Source organism: Pimephales promelas, chromosome 13, assembly GCF_988280905.1.
Source record: "Pimephales promelas chromosome 13, fPimPro1.hap1.1, whole genome shotgun sequence".
NCBI lineage: Eukaryota > Metazoa > Chordata > Actinopteri > Cypriniformes > Leuciscidae > Pimephales > Pimephales promelas.
In genome coordinates, this window is record NC_142781.1 from 13,860,025 (window position 1) to 13,878,928 (window position 18,904).

The window sequence follows — 18,904 nt, forward strand, 5'->3', positions numbered from 1 at the left end:
CAAAAACTTATGTCACACCGGCATGTAAAGCTTTGGTCATGCCTGTGAGTGTGGCTCTATTACATTACATGATAAATTCTACTTTGCCGTTCTATTTATACACAGTGCTTAAAAGATAAAAATCAAGTCAGTTTCCCCCAAGGACCGGTCACTCTCTACCAGATAACCTGATTACTTCTGCGTCCTGTGTGTTTTCAGATGGTTGGCTTTCAATAGCACGCGTCGGGTGAGGAGGAGCCGTGCTGCCCAGAGGGTGTGTGGGCTAAGACTACAGTAAGTCAGTGATGTGTGTCCGCTGTGTGGTATGTGGACAGGCATGTGGGCATTGACACTGTGGTTCCTCCCCTCCATCTGATTAATGGCTCTGTGAGAAAGCAGCCACCCTTTCAGGCCTCTGACTTTCCAAAATAAACAACTCCTGCTCTCCGGATTACTATCGATCTGAGCCGCCGCCGATCTCTTTCCCCCTCTTTTTGCTTTCCCTGTAATCTTCCTTTCTCTCAGTTTATCTCCAACCTTTCAATCAATCACTCAGACAATCGTCTTGTCTTTCACCCTGCAATTGTGGCTCACCTGGAGTTGACGTCTTTATATATTTTTTTGTGTATGTGTGGAGGTAACCCTTTTATTTACCTGACGTACGTTGTGCTTAACTACTGTAAAAGAAGTATGACTGCCAGAGGAGGGATAATGTTATTAATGTCAGAGATCTACAGTGCCCTTGGTATCTTCTCAGCAGATTGGTATTTCGTCTTCTGCTGAAGCCTGTTATTACAGTCTCCTGAGAAACGCAGAAATGCACAGAGAGGCCTATTTCATGCACGGCGTTCAAAATATGCAGTGTTTTTCTACCCATTCCTTGCATATTTTCCCCCAGCCAGTGTCTGAGTGGTCAGTTGCCTGCCATCGTCTCGCATAGACGGGTTTTTGACAGTCTGCGTGAGGTCTGGTTCACTTTGCAGCTTACTCTGGCCTCCCACTTAAACTAGAAATGGTATATAATGCAAACCAGTAACAGTTTGTTACGATTTTATGTGCCAGTTAGTGACTGGTAAGATTGAAAAACCCTATACAATTTAAATGATGGTGCAAGTTGTAGATTTGCTAGCTAGAAAACAGTTATTTTACAGCTGTCCCGATGAAAGTGAATTGTGAAAATAGATGTAAAGTTTTGATTGCGGCATTACATTTAGATCTTCTCTGCATCACATTTCTTTTTAATTGTTTTTGTCTACTACAGTCAGGATTTACTAAAGACAGTGAAATATTTGTGCTGAAGGTGTGGGCAGGGTTATTTGAGGCTGATCTAAGGGTGCTTTCCTGGCTCATTTAAGCCCCTTTCACACAGCACGTTGATCCCGGGAAATTGCCGGGAAATTGCCAGAACGCCTACTGTGTGAACGCAAACACGACCCGGGATTGATACCGGCATCGATGCTGGGTTGGGGACCTAGTAACATTGCCAGAATCAGTCCCGGAGCGCTGTACGAACAAAAGCCAGGACCAATGCCGTAAGGGGTTTGTCATAGTGATGACGCTCGTGCCATTGCACGAAAGTTTGTGTTCGTCATCAACAAAGAAAGGACGAACAAATGTCTGCAAACTGGAACAAAGCAGAGACCAGGAGCTCCTCACTATCTGCACTGAAGCGGAGATCGTTCACCAGCGCTGTGGAACTGGGCGTGTACATGTTTTCGACGCGTACGTTACACGTCTCATCCTGACGTCATGTGTCTTTCCGGGATCTTTACGGGTTGTGTGTGAACACACTCAGAGATCCCGGCAAATCACTGGCAGTGTGAATGAACCAAAATCAAACAATCCCGAAACAAATGCCGGGTCACATTATCCGTGTATTTTCCGGAATCTGTGTGAAAGGGGCTTGGTTGAATCACACTAGAGATCGTTGTCCCCCTTGGTTCGGTTCGTTTGGGCAGGTGTGAATGCAGCAATCGCACTCAGGTGCGCACCAAAAGCGGACGCAACAAGCAGACCGAGAGACCCCCTCGAAGAGGTGGCCCCATTGAAGAGGTCTCACTACGCTTTCAAACGGACTCTGGAGTGGTTTGTTTGTGGTGAGAAATTGATCAGTCCTCGAACAGACCCAACTGCAAAAGAATTGCGCATTTTTGGACTAAACCAGCTGCCATAGTGCATTATGAGATGAGGACTAATGTTTGTTGACAGTTTGCACTTTTTGCATGGCAGCTCACGGACAAACTTTTTGCATGGCAGCTCACGGACAAAGAGTTGTGAGGAGGTGCGGAGCCTTGGTCTGATGACCATATTAGGTCCAAACTTTCAAGAACTCACAAGCACAGCAAAATCTTCGCTTTGTTTAGCAAACAGCTCAGGGAAATGGGTTTCATAGATGTGTGGAATTTTCCCACGTGTTAATTCAAACCAATCAAAGTGCAGTTATGGAAATACGTTCAAGACAAATCTGGCCAAGTGAATGTTGTCACGTGACTGCATTTTGGTTCCCATCATCAACTAATTCAACCAAAACAATCAGTGTGGTGTGAAAAGGAACCAAAATGCCTGAAAAAAGCTACAAAGTATAATTTTTCGCCCTTGGTCTGGACCAAATGAACCGAACTCCACCCTTATTGCATGTGCATTTGTAGGGGTTTCCCTCTCAGATGCTAAATTTATGGGAGGAGAGTATTTAAATGAATCGCGCAGGGTAATTTACTAAGTTTTACGCTTAGGGTGAGGCTTCCTCTGTGTTCTTTGAATTGCGTTTCGTCAGTAGATCACGCACAGAACTTTCCACTCCTGCGCTTTTTTTGGAGTTGCGCTCTCACGCTAATTTGCCCTGTGTAGTTAATCTGCCCCAAAGATGTGTTTTCAATGTAGACCGGGGATAGGCAACTTTGGTCCTCGAGATCCATTTTCATTTAGCTCCAGCCCTGATCAAACTCCCCTGCCTATATTGCTTTCCAGCAATCCGGAAGATCTCGATTATCTTGTTCAAGTGGGTTTCTTTGGGGAGGAGCTTAAAAAAAAAGGATCTCATGGGTCAGAGATGCCTTCCCTTGGTTTAGACCTAGCCTAATCGTCCTCAAGTTGTACTCGAATCCCCCTGTCCTGGTACGCTAATGGTTGTGCCACCTGCAGCCTCTGTAGCGAGCAGGGCTTCCCCCTGAGCCACAGTCAATGGCATCTTTGAGTCCATACAATGAGCACTAGGACCCAGAGAGCGCTGCATTTTCTTCCAGGGGTTGCCTAAGCCTCAGCGCACACACCCCTGCTTAGGAAAACTGAGATAGGAAAAGAGAGGGTGGGTGAGACTAGAGGAACGCAGCTCTGTTGTTGTGGTCACTCCGAGAACACTGCTCTGGCAGAAATGAAGTGCAGGAACTGACCCGCTGCCGTCGGGAGGAGAGGAATACATGTGGAAGGGCTTATTCAGAGTGGATCGGGATTAAAAGGTGACTCAATTTGTTGATCTGTAGGGCATGCACGCGAGTGTGTGAATGCAGGCGCGCACGCTTTTATGAGTGTGTTTATGGTAGAGGCTTCAACAAAAGGAGGCTGGAGTGTGTTTGGGAGTGTAGGGATGATCTTCAGAAGGATCGTGAAAATGAGTCATCGCTGTGCACGAGGGAAATACTTGTGTGTGTGTGTACGTGTGTACGTGTTTGGAGTGCTTTTCCTGTCTGGGAGGAAAGACAGCACTGGTTTTAGGGGGGAAAGTGCGCAAGGCTGATCCGTTCCATGCACAATATGGAGAGAATGACATGAGACAAAAGTTTGCTGTGGATTTGAGAGGAAACGCCACAGCCTCGTCATTAACTTCTCATCTGTTTTGGAAGCCCAGGTTTGTATCTGGAGCGTTTCTGCGGGGAAGACAGGTTTACCACATACCGCTTGTGATCTCTGCGATAGCCCGGACAGATGGTGGTAGGCGTGTGTGTGCATGCGTGTATGTGTGGTGTGTTGTGTCTGTCAGGCGGAAAACTAGTTAAGAGAGGCAGATCTGATGAGGACCACAGCAACAGCAGAGAGACGCCTCAGTGTGACTGGCTCAACACAGCTGATTGTACACATGAACGCGGCTCGCTTTTAATCGCGCTGCCACGTGTGCGTGCAATGCATTTGCGTTTGAGTTGAGTGTATTAATCTGCGCGCGAGTGTGTGGAGTCTGTTTACACACCGAGTTCAGCACATTTGTATTCTTGGGTGACTGTATCACAGTGCTATCTGAATGTTTTTCCATTTTTGGTTTTACGTCTATTTTGTGGTAATCTTTTTGAAATGTATGAGTGAAATGAAAAGTGTGTGTGTGTTTGGGTCAAATCTCCCTACAAGGACAGTATAACCTGACATCAGCTACAATGTGAGGACTAGTCAGCAGTCACACGAGAACTATGGCTTAATTAACCGACTTGAAGGGATAGTTCAGCCATAAATTAACATTTTTATCATCATGTACTCTCTTTCGTGTCTTTCCCAAACCTGCATGACTGACTTACTTCTGCAGAACACAAATATATTTTTGAAGAATGTTTGTAAACAAACCATGTTTTATACCATTGACTTTTTAAGTGCATGAAAAATACGTTTCTCAATCTTCAGTGTAGAAACCACAGAAGAAGAGAAACCTAATTTACCATTGTTGTCCTATGTATTTCAAATGACAAAAAAAAAAACAAACAAACAAAAAAACAAACAAAACTTATCTCAACTTTTGGAAGTGTTTGAAACTCAAAAAAGGTAATGCAATATAATATGATTTTTTTTTTTTTTTTTTTTACTGTGTAGAGTGAGAGAAAACAGATTTTCCAGTTTTTAAAAACCTTCAAAAAAGATTTTGCTTCAGGCAAAATCTCTGCTTCCACTCTTTATCACTCACATATTTTCAATCCATTGACAGTTTTACAAAATAACACCACTCTTGGACCACCAAACAAATACAATTAATTAATAAATAAATATATGTGGGTCCATGTGTATAGTTATTTTATATTTATAAATACACACATGCTTGTATATATTTAAGAAATATTTTCATATATGCTGTATATACATTTATATATAATTTATGTTATATATAAATATTTTATATATAAATAATATTTTTTTTCTTAAATATACATGCATGTATGTGTATTTTTACACACACACATACACACACACACACACACACACACACACACATATATATATATATATATACAGTGGACCCACATAATGTAAACACAAACTTTTATTTTGGATGCGATTAATCACGATTAATTGTTTAACAGCCGTAAAATAAACTAGAGATTTAACTAAAAATATAATAGTATCAATCACACTAAAATAACACTGATCTGTATTTTTGTCTTGTTTTCCCATCAAAATATCTAAACATCCTTAAGCAACATGCATTTATTTGACATAAAATAAATCTTTAATTAATTCAAGCATTTATAGCATTGAAATTTGTATTCATGTTTTAATCATATAATACCAATGCATATAATCATGTAACTGTGTCTTGATGCACTATTTTTCTTGATTGAAAGAAAATTAAACAGGAAACAAATCAATTTATACGCTATACAATTCAATAAACCTTTACAATGCAGTATACAACACTATGTGCATATAAAACAAGGTGTAAAGTCCCATCATGGTGAAGATCAGTACTGCTATGCGAGTCCAGTTTATCTAAAGACACTAAAAAATGAGTGTGACTGTGCTGATTATGATGTCATGCTCCATATAATGAGTCTGTGGACAAAAAATCGTCCGCACTAATGTGAGAACAGCCAGAACACTCTGTTTTCTTCTCTGTGTCCTTGAACTTGTTTCAGAGAAAAGAGCAAAGCGAGGATCGAGTGGGGTGTTTAGTTTCAGGGGCTGATGTCATGACTCATGATGTCATGCTGTAGTCTGACTGATTGCTCTGCAGCTCTGCCTCTGATTGGTCCATGGCCGCTTTTGGCCGTGTGAGTCAGTGACTTGATTTTATTTTTATTTTTCATAAATATTTACTGGCCGGTTGCCGGTGAAAGCGGATGGCACTGTGTTGGTCTTTGTGTAGTAAGGCAGCTGTGTATTTTAAGCATGTGGAGCACTGTGTGTAACATCCAAGCGAACCCTCAGTCAGCAGGAGATTGTAATGATTAGCTGTGGTTATCTTTACTACTGAACATGCAGCAGTAAAAGCCCAGATTTCATGTGCTTTTAGCCTCTCTGAGTGATGATGTCATGCCTTTGTGACTCATAAGAGATTGATCATCTTCACCAATGGGCTATGTCATTTTCTAAAATGGTATAAACAAGTTATTTAAATCAAGTTATTAGTGGTGCTTGCTTAGGCCATTATTATTATCGCTGTATGTGTTTGTGTTATTTATATACTACTATAGTATTTATTCATACTTGAATTATAGCTTTTAATAAATAAATTAGCGTTTATTTATTCACTTTATTTCAATTTGTACTAAAGTTTTAGTTCTCAATGACAACATTGGCTTATATGTGACCTTGAAACAGAACTTGCGTGTGCTTTACCGCCACAATAATTGGCCTCATATTTTAGATTTATGTGCTTGTATTATTGTCCTGGAAACCATATGAAAGCTGAAAAATGACTTCACTGCATTCTTTCTCTCTTCCTCCACTTTTTCCCCTCTTCCGTCTCTTGTGCACTGTAAAATTGAAAGTGTCAGCTCACTTACAGAAGGGGTCTGGATGATCCTTCAGACTAGAAGAAACCTCATGGGTCAAAGAACAGCCTGAGCTGAACATTTTTGATTTAAGATCTTATATTATTTAAGCTGAAGTGTCGTTTTTTTTTTCCTTTCATCAAGCTATTCATAGAAGAATTTCTCTGAAAAGTCAAATGTTTACTTTACCATTTGGTAATGGTGCGAAAATTTGCCATTTTTTCATCTCTGTAATTTGACGTATTTCTAAGTGATACGTCATGGACAAATGTACAATTTAATTTTACCCATCATGAATTTATTGCTTTTATCATGCTAAATTGCCTAAGCCATTTTGCTCACATGATGACGTCAGCGAATGTTTGTTGAGTGAGGGGGAAAAAAGCAAAAATTATAATATATATATTAAAAAATAGTACATAAAACACACTAACACTCGCTCTTCTGTTTGGGTGAGTTACTTTTAAAAGTAATGAGTTACAATATTGTGTTACTCCTTTAAAAGTAAGTAATTGAGTTACTTTTTATGGAAAGTATATGTACTTTTGCGTTTCTTTTTCTCAACTGGGAAAAAGTTCTGTTTTTGGCAAATGTAAAGGCCCATTCACACCAAAAGTGAAATTGATGAGTCTCAACCTGAAGGAAATGCAAATTCACAATTTGTACTGTAAAGAGCTAATATTTCAGCTGTGCTGCCATTCTGGATTGCAGAATAATCTTCATAACACTCTTCAGCAATAAAAACAACAACAACAACAAAAAAACAACTGTGCTATAATTTTTGCTTATTATTATGGTTGAATTTTTGAATTGGATCATTGAAGGTCAGCAGCAAAGACATTGGTTAATATATTGAGATTAAATACATAAAGAATATACGTGTTATTTAGCATTTTATTATTGCAGGGTTGCATTTGCATTTCACTACCATTTTTAGGAATACTGAATCTGTTTTTGTGCAAATGGGATGAGTAAATGCATGCTTACATTTAGTTTATAATGCTCACAAAGCGCACACTTTTCATGGTTTCCTAAATAACTTACGAAAATCGCCGCAGGTTAACGTGAGATCTTTTGCTTATCAGATAGACATCAGATAAGAGAAATTAGAGAGTTCCAGTAGCCTAACATTCATTGTGTGTTCAGCTGTACTAGTAATACATGCTGTGCAGTCACAGTGACTTAAGTTGCTTTATAGGAATGTATAGGGGTAATGTGAAGTAATCTGCAGTCATGGGATTCATTCATGCTTTTTGATGTCAGCTTCTGGTTATACGCTGTTCTGTCATTGAGCCTTGGCCACCCTATGTATGCAACTCTAGATCCCCCACTGACTCTCATCGATCTTTTACTGTAGGACAGTTAGTCCGTTATTTTATCTCAGGTGCACTCTGATTATTTCCAGCACAAACTTTGACACAAGAACAATCATTTTCTTTCTGGGTCAAAGCGGTTTCGGTCGCAAATAAAATCAAACCTGACTTTTCTCCTCCTTGCACTGTAAAAAATAAAACAGTAATTTTTACGGTAAAAAAACGGCAGCTATGGTTGCCGAACTTTACTGTTAAAAATACGGTAGGAACGTTAATGGTTTTACAGACTTAACTTAAAATTTACAGTAATAAACCGCATATCATTTTCTGATAAAATGTTAATTTACCAACCTTTTGAAAAACTAATATCTGTTTTGAACCATTGTAAGACACTTACAATCAACAAACATCACTGCAGTGATGAGAGTCACATGATCAATCAAAGCTTATCACCAGTCTTCCATTAGAATATTAATACTTGTATTAAGAAGCTGCACAGTTTGAACAAAAACATTAAACACCATCATGGTAACACACATGAAATAAAAAAATGCAATAAACATTAATTTAACAACATTAAAAGTAACATAAAACCCTAATGAACATAACTGATTAGAAAAAAAACAAGAAAACTACGAGGAACTTAGTTATTGCAACACAAATTCATAAAATGTGAAGCGTCACATTTACGTTTTTTCGCTTGTAAATTATACGAGTTGTTCTTTTTTACTTTCAAAAACTGTATTTTACAGTAAAATTATATCACAGTTATTTAGCGTATATAGTACGGAAACTTTGTTAACCAATTTACAGTTTTTTCTGTAGCATTTTTACAGTCTTTTACCGCTAAAATCACGGTTATTTTTTACAGTGAAGATGTCTATCACAGTTATTTACTGTATAGTACGGAAACCTTCTGTCAACCAATTAACAGTTTTGCACTGTTACCGTTAAAATTATGATTATTTTTTTACAGTGATTGCCAATGCACTGATTCCATTACTGGGTAGAGCATATCCAGGTTTATATATCCATTTCCCAGATCTCCATATCTCAAGCAAGAAGGGCCATCTTTCAGATCTCACATGTGGACATCTATCCAGTCACGTTTTCATGAGCTTGTCCCTCTGCACTTGAGCGTCTCCCTCCGCTCTGTCTGGACCATGCGTGGGCCTGTTCTTTGGCAATGCAAAGGGGAAAAATACCTTCCTGTATGATGTCAGGGCTTAAACACCAGAGCAAAGCATAACACAGTCTGAGAGAGGCTCTAAACTCACTCCCTACGAACAACAGCAGGAATGAGGATCATCTTTTTTTTCAATGTCGCCACTTAAGAGCAGCTCGGCGTTCATACCTTAATAGTCCTTTCGGCCGAGGCTGTGGCCGCTCCATTCATAGCGCTGGTCATCTGAGAACTGGCTTCTGATCGGGCCTGAACGAGCAGCTGGTGGTCACGAGTGCACTGTGGGTCTAGTTTCTCCTGTCTGAAATGTTACGGAAAGGTCCGCGCGCACATGCAGTAGAAACATAGCATGGCCGTAGCCTAGTATTTTGTGTATTTAATGAATAATTGAGTGAATCTACATTCAGACTTATTTCTTAGCTGGCGTTAACCGACTTACAAGAAAGTACTTTTAGAGTGTTGTGACAAGTTGTCAAGAGTTCGGAGAGAGGTTATTATAGTGACAGCAAGAATGTAGTGGCGTTTGTAGACCATGAAACTTAGCTTATGGTGTGCTGGTGCACAGTTTTATTTGGTGTGGGGATTCTGTGTTATGAGAAACATTACTTGTATGCTATAGGCTCCGGTTATAGACAATAATCTGTTTAATAGGGACAGTAATATATATATATATATATATATATATATATATATATATATATATATATATATATATATATATATATATTTATATATATTGACCTTGAATGTTTTGATATATATATATATATATATTACTGTCCCTATTTTTATATTTTATATATATTTTATATAAATATATATAACACAAAACATTGACCTTGAATGTTTATATATATATATAGTGTATATATATATATATATATATATATATATATATATAGTAAGATTTTCTTTTTAGATCAGTAAGATTTTTTTGTGTTTTTAAATGTCTCTTCTGCTCACCAAGGCTGCTTTATTTGATGAAAAAAAATGACAAACAGTAATATTGTGAAATATTGTGACAATTTAAAATGACTGTTTTCTATTTTAATATACTTTAAAATGTAATTTGAAAGCTGAATTTTCAACATCTTTACTGTTGCTGATTACACATCAGTTTTCAGTGTCACATGATCCTTCAGAAATCATTCTAATATGCTGATTGTTTTGCTCAAAAAACATAAATTATTATTTTCAATGTTGAAAACAGTCATGTACCATTTTTCCCCCAAAAATTCGATGATGAATAGAAAGTTCAAAAGAACAGCATTTATTTAAAATATAATCTTTTCTAACATACTGTAACTTTTGATCAATTTAACTCATCCTTGATAAATAAAAGTATTGATTTATTTGTATTTATTTCCCCCCAAAAAATTAAATATAATGTTTAATGTTACAAAATCTTTCTATATCAGATACATGGCTGTTCTTTTGAACTTTCTATTCATCAAATAATCCTGAAATAAAAAAGCTGAAAGTTCATCTTTGATTACAGGAATAAATTACACTTTTATATATATATATATATATTCACATAGAAAACTGCTGTTTTAAACTAATAATATTTCACAATATTACTTATACAATATATACACAACATACTTTTTTATAAAAATAAATGCAGCCTTGGTGAGCAGAAGAGACTTCTTTTTTTTAAAAACTTACCTTGGACTGGTAGTGTGTATGTCAAAGTGGTGTTTTTAATGTGATTTAAGACAAACCCAGTGTAAATTCATCAGTCAGCACCTTTGTATTGCTCCTTAAACCTGCAGTAAATATATATATATATATATATATATATATATATAAAATGGTGTAATTTTGCAGAATCCCTAAAGCAGTCATTTTTCAGATGCTTTTAGCTAAATTGTCTTGAAGTGCACTTAAAACAATCCCTCTGGACAATAGTGATGGGTCAGGGGTCACACTCAAGGGTTCAAAGTTCGCTTACTTAGCACTTGCAGTAACCTTCAGCTGGTTGATGCTGTAACGATTCCATTATGGAAGGAGAAAGCATCTTTTTCTATTGATGACCATTCAAAGGTATTTCAAGTCACTTACTCCGAGGGCTGAGCAGCTTCCCTTGAGGTAGATGGGAATGCTAATGCATATCTCTTTGCATGTATCCTAGACCTCCTCGGCCTTGATCCCAACTCTGAACTTTTATTCTTGGACACAATAACGGGTCAATTATTCTCGAGAAGCTGTTATTGAAGGAAAGCTCCTCTTTTGTCCCCTTATCGTGATGATTAAGTGCCCAAGGCTATTATGTGAGGGACCCTTATGAAGAAGAGCGGACGCGGAGTAGGAAGTGGCGAGCTGAGATTGTGTTCTGTGGTGGGACGCAGACATGCTGACTCCTCTGATTCATGCTCTGAATACACTCAGAGGAATCAAGTATTCACAAAAGTGTGCAGCTCACTCTCTGAACATCTGAGTTGATTTATCACCATACCCAATATTATAAATATGGCAAAACGGCTGCGTCATAGTCTAGTTCTCTGTGATGTAAATCAGTATATTGCAGATAATAGTTCAGGAACTAGCAAGGGCCTTAATCCAGTTACCCCCAACCAAAAAAAAACTAGAAATAACTAAATTAGAAACATGCTATTCAAAGGGAATGTTCATGCTATTCCCTTACAACAACATCTGTACAACACACCATGACCGATATCGTTCTGATAACATTTGTTTATTGTCCATCATCTTGTAGCACTTAAATCCATTCCCTGGAAAGTGCACTAGCGTACTGAACTAGTAAGTGGACTGAAACGCAGTGCTGGTGGATGCGAACGGGTTTGCTTGAACAAACTGACACGACAAGGACGCCAGGGACTGCGGTCGTCTTGCGGAAGCGGGCAAATTTGATGAACCGCAGAAGTGTATGGTGTCTCGAGTTCGGCAGATCACAAAGGGCACGGTTTGATGAATATGTATCTGGTGCTAGACTGTCAGCTCTCACGGTCCCCGTCTCATCTTCCTCTTCCACTCCTCCTCCTGTCCTTTAAGCTCAGATCTGTGGATGCACGGTCTCTCCCTAGAGCTTCTGTCTAATCATGGTACCATCATCCCTCAGTCACGTTACCCTAGCAGTGCCTGTCAAACAGCATACGCTGGAGGACGCGTTGACTTTGAAATGCTGCTAATGACTAGAGGATGTTCTTTTTTTCTCTCTCTCTGTCCTGATGGTCAAGGGCCAGTTGGGTAACAACGCTGGGTTGCTAGTCCTCGGTGGCAACTGCAGGGACAAACTTCAGGCTGATGGCGAGCAGCCCGTCCTCCTGTTTGCTGGAGATAAGTGGTGATGCCACGGGGCTGAAGTTTTTGTGGGTAGTGTCTTTTCAAACACCGCCTGCTTCAGGTTTTTTAAACCACCCCAAATTCAAATATCAGACTTGGAATGGAAAGCTTAGTGGTTTTGTAAACACTTACACTTCCTCTGCCCCTATTATGCTATTTTAAAGGTTCCTATTTTTGTCTTAGAGGTCTCCTGTAGGTTAACATGTATCCACGGTCGGAAACACTTTAATTTTCTCCCATTTTAAATAATGGGTGTACATTATTTCTAATAATTTGTCAATTATTCCGCTTTCTAAGGTTGCCACCTTAAGACGTTGATCAGATGTTGTATGTCAAGATATTTGTCAGTTTTTTGTCCTTAAAACGCTCTTGTGTATTGTACTAATTTCTTACGCATCTAAACCCAAACCGCCATTGCTAATTCCAAAACGTTGTTTCAGAGTTAGTAATGGAGACTTGAGAGAGAGACCGAGACCTTTTTTTTATCCTATTGTTTACTATATTTATTTTCTCGGTCAGGATCGTTGTGGGTTTTGGTTATTTTGCAGTGGAAGTCTGTAAGGACCTTTTGAAATAACTGAAATTATTTGGCGAAGTGAAATGGAACTGTAATGCGGTCAAGACCTGCCTGGAACTACTTTAGCCTAGCCAGGAGGCCAGCCCGAACCCCGCCCACAACATTTTTTGGTCGGGAAGTTTGGTCTGGACTCGATCCATTGAAGAGTAATTGATCAGGCAAGAAATGAACGGGCCAATCAAATTGCCAGGGCGGGCTTCATACGATGATGGACAGGTGATCTGCAGGGACGTAATCATCACGCTATCAAAGAGCGCTTAACTGGTTTCCCTCAAAGATGACTGCAGCTGGAGAATTGAGATGTATAGATTCCGCTGTCGCGTCAGTTGTAAAATAAATCGACAGTGCATTAATTTTAATAGACGAACAGAAAACTGCAATCATGGCATTTGTCGATCGGAACGATATTTTTGGCGTCCTTCCAACGTGATTAGGGAAAAGTGTAACTTATCAGCTGGCTCTGACGGTCGCTAAGAAGATGGGACGTAATGAAAAGCCTGTCGCACTCATGGACAAGTAAGTAAAAGAAGCAACAATTGTTATTTAACTTCTAATCTAAAATAAGTAAGTTCTGTAATTGAAAACTACGCTATGCAAAGGAGTTGACTTACTGCGTTGCTCTGATTGGTTGTAGTTCTACCGACTATCCAATTGAGTGCAGAGGTTTTTTTAATTCCTGGTTCGGTTAAGACACGCCTCACAATAAAAGCCCAACGGAGCGGTATCAGACTCATTTTCTTATTCGAAAATTAGAAAATGAGTATGACGAAGTCAGGCTAACTTTAGCCGTGTGTTTCTCTGAAAATAATCGCACACCTTAGAACGCTCGTCAACCAATCAGATTCAAGCATTCAGCAGCCCCATTGTATCATAGTACCGTAGTAACTTCTTTCATTATGGAAGAATGAATTTCATTTGATCTTTAAAACTTTGCAGACATTTTCACTTCTCACGAGTGAAGTGACGTGAAGGCCATGTATGATAACCCATACTCGGAAATTGTCCTCCCCATCCAAGTACAGTGGGCCGCCTTTCACTGCAGTGCCCGGGAAGCGATTGGGGTTATCGATCCCATGACCTTCAGGTTACAAGTCTGACTCTCTAACCATTAGGCCACAACTGCCCCAAATGAAAGGAATGAAAGGTAATATCTGAATAAGAATAGTAATGTCGTTATACCTTGGGTGTGGGGAATCTTTAAAGAGTAACTAAACCCTAAATCAACTTTTTTTAGTTAATGATCTGTAAGAATGGATCTTTATTACCAGTCATTGATTCGAGTAACTTTTTGACATTTGTGTATAAAGTGTTTTATTTCCACAATATATGGTGTAAAAAAGTCTTAGTGCTGCCCTCTTCAGGTTGAACGGTGGCTACCATTCAAGAGCTACGCCCTTGGCAGTATAAAAACCAGCTTGTTTCGTCAAAACCACTGTAGCGAGTCAGGAATTGGAATTGCGAGTATTGAAAACGATCAGGATAGAGTGTTTTAGCATCTATTTCGTCCCCTCTATCTCCGCTGGGGTCCGCCCACTTTTTCAGCATTTTTCAAATATTGCCAGTGGGCGGAGTCAGGCTCTGACCAGGGGTTTATTTACCCTTTAAAGGAATTTGAGGTTTAATAAAAACCCTATTGACAGCATCTGTGATCTTCTGATGATTACCATAGAAAATCAGTTCCACATGTCCCTCAGTTTCTAAAAATAAGTAATGAACTACAGTTGAAGTATTTGGGCCGTTGGATAGCACTGGAAATTAACATTAAAGATACAAAGTTAACACACTGTTTCCACACTTAAAAATCATGTGTTCGAAGGAGACCAACTTAATGGAATCACTGACCAACCTTGTCTGTCACAGTATACAATCTTTCATTTCTTGTCATAATCATAAATATCCAGTAAATTCTATACATTTTGCGTGTTAGATGTAAAGGAAAGTGACGTAACTATCTGTAAAACACAGTAAGAAGTTCAACCAAAAAGTGCCCACATCTAAATGACAATTTAGACCACTTGAAAGCGTTTTTTGCCGAATAATTAATCTAAGACTATTAATGTAAAGCATTAAATTACTTGCTCAATAACTTATTTTTAACTAGGAATATTGTATTAAAGTCAAATATTTTGTTAACCAGCCAACTACCAGGAATTGCTCACTCTTTTGCAGTATCATCTAAATGCTCTATTCATGCTTTGATGTAATGATAGAAATGATGGTATGCTGTTATTAAGTCACTCTGGATATAAAAGCTGAGAGGAAAGTCTTTTGGCTTCCATGCTCTTTGCCGATTGCTCCTTTCCCATCAGTTTGTAGTTCAGGTTAATAACAAAGGCCGTGTAATCGAGAGAAAAGCAGAGTGTAAGAAAGAAAGAAAGCGAGGGATCCCTCCGCAAAAGCGTCTCTTAGCATGCTGTCAGTGTATGCTGTGAATGCAGGGGCCCGGGGCCAGTGCTGTTTTAAGCCTGACTTCTGAGAGTAGAGGTCTCCTCTCTGCACCAAACTTTACTGGAAGACCCTCGGGCTGAGTGCGGTCAGGTCACCTTCACTAAGCTCAGATCAGACAAGGGAGCGGGGGAACAGGGGAGCAGGGGACTAAAGCAAATGAGTGCTGTAACTCTTCCAATGGTTAGTGCCTGTGGGTGAGAGAGGTTCATATGGAGCAGAGAAAGTTCTCGCCCGGAGTCTATTGCATTGTGACCCCCATAGGGAGAACTGTGCGCTCCGGCCCCTTTGGACAACGGACCTTCACCTTTTTTGCCATTGCTTATGGACTTTTCTGATGTTTCTGGCAGAAAGGATGGAGCGTATTCTTTGATCTGTGGACGGGTTGGCTGATTGGTTGGCTGTATGTACATGCCCTGGTGTGCCCTAACACTGTTGTCATGGGAACTGAGGAAATGGAAACTAAACAAGTCTTCTTTTTTTTGGTGCTGGAAAGGAGGGGGAAACTCCGATGTCTTTCTGTGCTGGTGTTGACATCAAGACAAAGGTCTATTATTTGTACTCTACGCACCAGAACTGAAATCTCATAAGCGAGATGTACCTCAGGGTTATGTGAATGCAGTTTATTGTTGGCTTTTTTGAAGGATTTGTTTAGCGGGTTTTGTGGGATTTAAATATTTTGAATGAACTCGAGTCCATTGAGACATTCGCTTTGCTTGGTTTGAATTAACTCACGAGAAGCCTTGCGCCACCTGTCATAATTGACGGCCTTTCATGTTTATCGTTTGTGATGCGTGCGTTAATGTTAAAACAAATATATTTTTGACAGTTTTCTTTGGTTTGGTGCTTGTTTTGTGCTTTGTTTTCTTTGGTTCTTGTTTTTTGCCGCTTATGTTTTGTTTGATTCTTGTTTGTTTGTTTTGCCTTTTGTGTTTCGTTTTTTGGCTTGGCCTGTCTGGTTCTTGTTTTTGTTATGCCTTTTTGTGTTTTTGTTGTTGTTGTTGTTGCTGTTGATTTTTTTTTTTTTTTTTTTTTTTTTTTTTTGCTTTGGCAGGTTCTTGTTTTTTGTGTTTTGCCTTTTGTTGTTTTTTTGTTTTGGTTTGTTTGGTGCTTGTTTTTTTTAATTTTAACTTTTTTGGCTTGATTTGTTGTTGTCCTTTTGTTTTGCCTGATGCGTTTTGTTTTGCTTTTTTTGGCTTGGTTTGTTCTTGTTCTTTTTTTTTTCTTTTCTTTCTTTGGCTCTTGTTTTCTTTGGTCTTTTATGTTTTTGTTGTTTGACGTTTGTTTTGTTTTGATTCTTGTTTGTTTGTTTCGCCTTTTATGTTTTGTTTTTTCGCTTGGTCTGTTTGGTTCTTGTTATGCCTTTGTGTTTTTTGTTTGTTTGTTTGTTGTTGTTTGTTTTTTTGCTTTGGCTGTTTTTGTTTTTTGTTTTGTTTTTTTGTGTTTTGCCCTTTATGTTGTTTTTGTTTTGGTTTGTTTGGTTCTTGTTTTTTTAGTTTTACATTTTTTTTTTGGCTTGTTCTTTTGTTCTTTTTTTGCTGCTTTGTTTGGTTCTTGTTTTGTTTGGCCTTTTTTGTTGTTTTTTGGTTCTTTTTCTTTCTTTTTTTTGCCTTTTTATGTTTTATTTTGGTTCTTGTTTTTTTATTTTGTCTTACCAAGTTAAGCATTAGTGCAAGTAGCAGTGCAAAAAAAAAGCTGACAACAAATTAAATGCAGATCAAGTCAAATTGTGTGTGTGTGTGTGTGTGTATATATATATATATATATATAAAACCATGAGCTTTAATGGAAGAAACCTGTACTGAATCATTTGTTTAATCCATGGTTATATTGAATAAATAAATGAAGAGTTCAGATGCAAAAGCCTCTAAGTGCCATTTTAAATTTTCTTCTAGAATGATAATTTTTATCAAGCTTGTATACTTAAGTTCCGTGATTTCACTTAAATGGCAATGATAATTACCTATTAATTGTTATTTAAGTGAAATTACTGAACTTAAATATACAAGTTTGATAAAAATTATCATTAAAGAAGAAAATTTCCAATGGCATTTAGAGGCTTTTGCATCTGAACTCTTCAAATCAAAAGTCAAATTACCCAATATGATTTATAATAATGTTAAGCTTTAATAGGAGAACGCTTTAACTGAATGATTTAAATTTGAGTTTATTTGAATATACCATATATTATATTATATCCATATAATTCATACCATACTATATATTTAATTGGTATCCAAGGTATGTCAAAAAACACCATAAGATGCTATGGTATTTCTTGTTCATTTGTTGTAACTGTATAGCGTGAGAGAGCTTGCAGTATATAGCAGATGCTGAGTTTTAACGTTTCCTTTGTTTACACTGAGCCAAAATTCCCCTAATGTTTACATTAGATTGAGGCACTAATGGGCATTTGGGCGAGCTGTTGTTGCTCCCATATTTCTGAGGGGTTATTAAGAGCTCAAACAAAAACCTCTTTCAAACTTTGTGATCGGTAAGATGTAATTGATTCTTGAGCGCAAGGGAAGTTCACTGGCAGCCCCAATGGTACCCTGTTCGAGGAGTTTGTTGTCATAGCAACAGTAAAATTAGCTGGCCCTTTTCTGTCAGATGTAACGTTTTGTGGCAGCGCAACTATGGATACATAAAAAGCAAAACTGTATAACGTGTGTGTATATGTGCATGTATATGAAAACACCTTCATGCTGTTACCTTCATAATAACTGACCCGCCAGCCCACTGCTTTTCTTACGGATTTATTTTTTTGGCTTTCATATTTTGGACAATTTGATACAGATTGATCATGATTTTATTTTATTTTTTTCAATAATAGCCTATATATTTTTGGAGAATATAATCAAAATAAATGAAGTACATTGGAACAACATGCAAATGCTGTTTTCTTACAATAACAAAGTGCACTGACAAAAATTTAGCGTAGAAACAATTTTTACTTAGAAATGCTAGTAAATTAAAGAAATGCAAAATTTAAATAGAAAAAACTGAAAAAGCAGATTCTTGTAAAACATACACAAATAATCTATATTTGCCATTTCAAAAAATCCTATTCATCAGATACCATCATTCTACCAAAAAACAAAACAAAAACATTTTATTAGTATTTTTTCTCTCTCTTAATTTGACATAAATTTCAATTATAGGCTAAACCATTTTTTGTATTTTTGTGAAACGGATTTTAGTTTTTCACAGTTTTTGTTAATAACATGCAGTTGATTCTAGCTGAGACCTCGGATGTGATGTGGATGTGATGCCGTCCGCATTTGTATAATCTGCCTTATAAACGCAGCCGTGGCTTGACTGACCCCAGGGAATCTCTGCTCCAGATTGCGAGGATGGATAATATTCTCGCTCTGTTGCCGTGGAGACAGATGCTGTATTAGCAATGCAGCGCTAGCTG

General features: G+C 38.1%; 1 protein-coding gene across 2 annotated transcripts in view; it reads left to right on the forward strand.

Moving 5' to 3' along the window:
* The first annotated feature begins 3,244 nt into the window (after positions 1 to 3,244).
* ches1 (checkpoint suppressor 1) overlaps positions 3,245 to 18,904 on the forward strand; it is a 38,599-nt gene continuing 22,939 nt past the window's right edge. Inside the window, exon 1 of one of the 2 annotated variants that reach the window (XM_039693521.2) lies at positions 3,245 to 3,434. The gene's annotated coding sequence lies outside the window, so the exon portion shown is untranslated. Of the gene's footprint in view, positions 3,435 to 3,663; positions 3,824 to 18,904 lie in introns of those variants that run through there. The other variant, XM_039693522.2, reaches the window with a different exon arrangement.